The sequence below is a fragment of the Schistocerca gregaria genome, chromosome 1 (assembly GCF_023897955.1).
Source record: "Schistocerca gregaria isolate iqSchGreg1 chromosome 1, iqSchGreg1.2, whole genome shotgun sequence".
Classification (NCBI taxonomy): domain Eukaryota; kingdom Metazoa; phylum Arthropoda; class Insecta; order Orthoptera; family Acrididae; genus Schistocerca; species Schistocerca gregaria.
This window is the reverse complement of record NC_064920.1, coordinates 715,222,274-715,228,940: the sequence shown is the minus strand read 5'-3', so window position 1 is coordinate 715,228,940 and position 6,667 is coordinate 715,222,274.

Genomic DNA, 6,667 nt, shown 5'->3' with positions numbered 1-6,667 from the left:
GAAAATTAGGAACACTGTTGCTCCTGGGGTATCGGCGAGGACCATTCGCAACCGTCTCCATGAAGCTGGGCTATGGTCCCGCACACCGTTAGGCCGTCTTCCGCTCACGCCCCAACATCGTGCAGCCCGCCTCCAGTGGTGTCGCGACAGGCGTGAATGGAGGGACGAATGGAGACGTGTCGTCTTCAGCGATGAGAGTCGCTTCTGCCTTGGTGCCAAAGATGGTAGTATGCGTGTTTGGCGCCGTCCATTGAGCGCCACAATCAGGACTGCATACGACCGAGGCACACAGGGCCAACACCCAGCATCATGGTGTGGGGAGCGATCTCCTACACTGGCCGTACACCTCTGGTGATCGTCGAGGGGACACTGAATTGTGCACGGTACATCCAAACCGTCATCGAACCCATCGTTCTACCATTCCTAGACCGGCAAGGGTACTTGCTGTGTCAACAGGACAATGCACGTCCGCATGTATCCCGTGCCACCCAACGTGCTCTAGAAGGTGTAAGTCAACTACCCTGGCCAGCAAGATCTCCGGATCTTTCCCCCATTGAGCATGTTTGGGACTGGATGAAGCGTCGTCTCACGCGGTCTGCACGTCCAGCACGAACGCTTGTCCAACTGAGGCGCCAGGTGGAAATGGTATGGCAAGCCGTTCCACAGGACTACATCCAGCATCTCTACGATCGTCTCCATGGGAGAATAGCAGTCTGCATTGCTGCGAAAGGTGGATATACACTGTACTAGTGCCGACATTGTGCATGCTCTGTTGCCTGTGTCTATGTGCCTGTGGTTCTGTCAGTGTGGATCATGTGATGTATCTGACCCCAGGAATGTGTCAATAAAGTTTCCCCTTCCTGGGACAATGAATTCACAGTGTTCTTATTTCAATTTCCAGGAGTGTATATTGTACCGCAGTTTCTGTCTTGCTTGTATATTATTCCTCAACTTTTTATTGGCTGATAATTCTAGTTTCTCATTGTACCGCCTACATCTACAACTATGTTTGTGCTCTGCAAGTCATCTTATGATATGTCGCAGAGGGTATTTTGTGTAACACTGTTACTTTCTTCTTTTCCTGTTCCAGCCGAGAATTGTACGTGGGGAAGAATGATTGTTGGTGAGCCTCCACATGAGCTTGAATCTCTAATTTTGGCCTTTATGGTATTTTTGCGAGTTACAACTTTGAAGAAGCTATATATTTGTTGACTCTTCAATGAATATACGCTTTTTTTTAGTGTCTGCTACAGGAGTTGGCTAGCACCTCCTCAGTGCTATGGTATTTATTAAATGTAACTGTGATGAAATGCTCAGCTCTTCTGAGGAACTTCTTCGGTTTCGCTGTCAGTTCTATCTGGCAAGGATTTCTAACTTACAAGCTATACTGAAATGTTTTGCAAGCTTCCTTCGTGGATGGGCAGAACTTTGAAAGGGTTCTTCCATGTATCACTGTTTGACAGTCACATTTTAAATCGCTCCCTACACATAGTAGCAGATACTCAATGGACGCCAGTGATTATTTTGCAGTTGTGTAATCGTACACCAATGGGCCTTTCTGCCTATTTATTAGTAATGAAATACATTATGTTCAGGGTCAATTGCCAGTCCCTACACGAAACGTCGATCCTCTGCAGGTCTTCTGCGTTTTGCTACAACTAACTGTTGCGACTTTTTACAACAGCATCATTCGTGAGAAATCTCATGGAACTTCCGACGTTTCCCACTAAGTCATGGTTATACATATTGTGAAAAATAATGGACCTATAACATTCCCTTTGGGTACATGAACGATTGTAATGTTAAGTTTACCCGGGGAATCAACTGTTTGTATTGTTGAAGGGTGTCCAGCCGGATGCAGTAGTTCTCGTAACACGATGTTTCGACAACGTATCTCGCTGTCATCTTCAGGTGGTATCTGTAGAATGAATATCTTTGCTACAGACTGCCTGCTTAATGCTCTTATCGCCTCCCCTTCACCCCTGCCTTCACTACCGGCCGCACGCCGCGACAAGTGGAATAATAATCGGGATTTGAGGGAGGAGGGGCGGGAGGGGGGGGGGGGGGAGCGGACGCCGGTGGAAGCTGCGCGAACTCTGGTCCCACAGTACTCCTGTGGCCTGGCGTCGGGCGCTCTAGCCAGACGCTGTGGTTTTGGTTGGCTGAGAGCTCGGTTCCAAGCCCTTTGGTGACAGTGAACCAGTTTTTCTGCTGATTAGCCCGTCAGGCACTCGTATTTCACTAGCCTGCAGCACAACACAGTCCTAAAACGACGAGGTCTGTTTTGGCCTTCAGTTTCTTCATACTTCTTGGAGTCCCCTGTAGCCATGCAGTGTCCTGCAACCGCGGATTGCTTAAGTTCGGTTCCTTGCATCTGTCTTCGATTGCCCGTACAGTCTCCCCGATATACGCCTTACCGCATTTACATAAAATAAAATAAACACGTGGTTTACGGAACCCCAAGTCACCTATTAGAACACACATTTTCGGAGGTGGACGGTATAACATCCCAGCTTCCTCAACCAAATTATAACGTCCCAGGACTTTCTGCACCAAATTATAACATTTCAGCTCCTCAACACCAAATTAAAACGTTGCATTAGGAGATGTCTGCTTCGTGCAAAAGGTCTTGAGTTCATATTGACGACAACAAGTAATTCTTCATTACAGACGTTTATTTACAAACAGAACTGACAGACTTCACAGACTCAACAACTGACTCTCCGAGCTAACCGCACTGCATATCCGAACTGAACTGGCAACTGACAACTCCTAGGTGTATTAATATCTTTCCAAACAATGAGAGTGTTTGACAATGTTTTGTTTACAATACGATAGCAATTCACGACTTAAAACTAAATTAGACATTACAGAATTTTAGTACAGATTAAAGTAAGTAAAAGGATCAGTACATATAAATTCTTACAAGCATAATTTCCAAATAGATTTTATAACATTTTTCTACCAGCTTCTGAATAACCTTCACCAGATTTGTACCGATGTTTCCAGAAATATCTTGACATTTGATTCTGGATATTTCTTGAGTGATTTAGAACAACTATCTATATGTAAAATGATTTAAATCGTGTTTCAAAACGCAAACAAATCTTTTTAGCAATATATCTTGATACAAATCGTCTTTCGAAATTAGATTATGAAACAGTTTTCACAAGTTTTCGTATTTTTGCGATCATAATATAGAATTTCTCCATAGAAAGTTCCAGAAGTGTGCATTAACAATCGAAATAAAATGTTCAAAAGTACCTACGTTCTGTATTTTTATTTAAAAAACCTACCTGTTACCAACCGTTCGTCTAAAATTGAGAGCCATATGTTTGTGAATATTACAGCGCCATCTATCACAATGCGAAAAAGTGGTCCAACTAAAACATTGATATTTCTTTACGTACTGCACGAATATGTAATAAAAATGGGGGTTCCTATTTTAAAAAAAACGCATTTGATATCTGTTTGACCTGTGGCAGCGCCATCTAGCGGGCCAACCATAGTGCCATCTGGTTTCCCCTACAAGCTAGACAAGTTTCATTCTTTGTAATTTTTTCGTTTGACTCTTTTTTCGTGCGATGTTTGGCCCGGTCACGATCAATGGTTCACCCTGAATACTGCTAGCTCTGACACCTTGCATTGGCGTCCTGGTAGATACCACCGTGCAGAGTAAAAGCAAACTGCATGTAGGGGTGAATGTGGTCGCCGAGGATAGGTTGAAACGTCCCCTTAGAAAAATTATTGAATTACTGTGCTGATAAATCTCTTAGATTATTTGATTTTCAAACAGCTGAGCAGAACTGAACGTACTCATACGTTTCGCTCTTTACCTATTCTGATCAACACTAAACTGAGACACACAATATTTTTAGCGAAACGCAATCTGACTTTCAAAAATACCTACAAAAGAATGGCCCTGACTAACATTAACCTATACCTTTCACAGATTACTTACCTCACAAAAATCTTCGTTACTCGAACTACTGCAATACAGCGAGCGCCACTACTGCCAGCTAAATAAAAGATTCAAACTACTGAAGGCACTAACTACTGATAGGCATAGTTAGTAAATGAAAGATTTCGATAGAGAACAAACAATGTATTTTCTTTAATAGTGTTCAAAAGTCATAATATTTATAGCAGTTCATGACATACATTCGTACAAATGTACTGTTTCTGATGGACACACGTCCACATCATCCGCTCTCAACAATCCATCTTACTTCCCCACATCCACCGCTGCTAGCGGCTCACCTCTACATGCGCAACGCTACACAGTTAACAGACAACTGCCCAACACTACAATAGCAAATTCAAACAATGCCACCCAGCCACAGACTGCACCAGCACAGCCAGTGATTTTCATACAGAGTGCTATGTGGCAGTGGCGTAATCAATATAAGAACCTAAACAGCCTACTTACAAGGTCAATACTTGTTTTCCCCTATTGTCCTTCCAGATTGACGAGATGACCCGGAGAATGCCACGAAATCATTCTCCAGACCATAACGCTCCCTTCTCCAGTCTGGACCCTGCCGCTGGTTGTTGCAGAGTGTTTGCCTTCAGACGTTTGTATCAGATGGAGCATAAAACGTGTTTCACCTGAAAAGGACACCTTTCGCCGCTCAGTGGACGTCCAGTTGCAGTACTGGCATGCAAATCCAGACTTCGTTTCCGATGAATAGTAGTCAACGTGGATGTATGAACAAGGCGTCAGCTGCATAGGCCCGTCTATTCTCCAGTAAACTTCTCCGCAGCTGTCGTTCACCCCTGTCGTCTAAGGGCCGTGGTAAACCACAGTTGTTTCGGTGCCAGTTTTGGACAGCGCCATTTTGCCATTCACGGTACACTTCAACCACAGCGGCCGGAAACAGCTTACAAACTTAGCCGTTTCTGAAATACTTCCACCCTTTGTCCGAAAGTCAGTGATCGCTGCCTTTTTGACATCCGTTTCTGCATTACGACAACGACTGTACTGTTTTCCATTAGACGCTTTATACAGGCTGAGTCACCTAACATTACCGCTGGATATATTTCGTAAACCACATCAAATACTGACGAATCGATTCTACAGACCGAACGTGAGGAGAGGGGCTAGTGTAATTGGTTAATACAAACCATTAAAAAATGCACGGAAGTATGTTTTTTAACACAAACCTACCTTTTTTTTTAAATGGAACCCTGTTAGCTTTGTTAGCACAACTGAACATATAAACAAATACGTTATCAGTGCCGTTTGTTGCATTGTAAAATGTTAATTACACCCGGAGATATTGTAACCTAAAGTAGACGCTTGAGTACCACTCCTCCGCTGTTCGATCGTGTGTAGCGGAGAGCACCGGATTACGTAGGGAACCAAAGGGAACGGTGATGAACCTTAGGTACAGAAGAGACTGGAACAGCACATTACTCCCACATGCCCACATGCTAACACTTTTTTATTCGTCTTTTTCACTGACGCATATGTACATTACCATGAGGGGTGGGGTACAGGTACACACGTGGTTTCCGTTTTCAATTAGGGAGTGGAATAGAGTGTGTCCCGACATGTCAGGCCAATAGATGTTCAACGTGGTGGCCATCATTTGCTGCACACAATTGCAATCTCTGGCGTAATGAATGTAGTACACGCCGCAGTACATCTGGTGTAATGTCGCCGCAGGCTGCCACAATACGTTGTTTCATATCCTCTGGGGTTGTAGGCACATCACGGTACACATTCTCCTTTAACGTACCTCACAGAGAGAAGTCCAGAGGTGTAAGATCAGGAGAACGGGCTGGCCAATTTATGCGTCCTCCACTTCCTATGAAACGCCCGTCGAACATCCTGTCAAGGGTCAGCCTAGTGTTAATTGCGCAATATGCAGGTGCACCATCATGCTGATACCACACACGCCGACGCGTTTCCAGTGGGACATTTTCGAGCAGCGTTGGCAGATCATTGTGTAGAAACGCAATGTATGTTGCTGCTGTTTGGGACCCTGCAATGAAGTGAGGACCAATGAGGTGGTCGCCAATGATGACGCACCATACATTTACAGTCTACGGTCGCTGTCGCTCTACCTGTCAGAGCCAGCGAGGATTGTCCACGGCCCCGTAAATGGATGTTCCGTAGATTCATTGCCCCGTGGTTTGTGAAACCCGCTTCATCGGTAAACAGGTAGAATTGCAACGCATTCTTTGTTAATGCCCATTGACAGAATTGCACTCGATGATTAAAGTCATCACCACGTAATTGCTGATGTAGCGACACATGAAATGGGTGAAAGCGGTGACGATGCAGTACGCGCATGACACTGCTCGACGACCGTGGGCCGTGTTTGTTACAACACACAACTGAGCGTCGGAGGTTTCAAGCGTCATCTTTAGGTTACAATATCTCCGGATATAATTAACATTTTACAATGCAACAAACGGCACTGATTACGTATTTGTTTATATGTTCAGATGTGATAATAAAACTAACGGGGTTCCATTTAAAAAAACTTAGGTTTGTGTTAAAAAACATACTTCCGTGCATTTTTGTATGGTTTGTATTACACAATTACACTAGCCCCTCGCCTCACGTTCGGTCCGTGGAATCGGTTCGTCAGTATTTGACGTGGTTTACGAAATATATCCAGCGGTAACGTTAGGTGACCCACCCTGTATACCCTCAGTA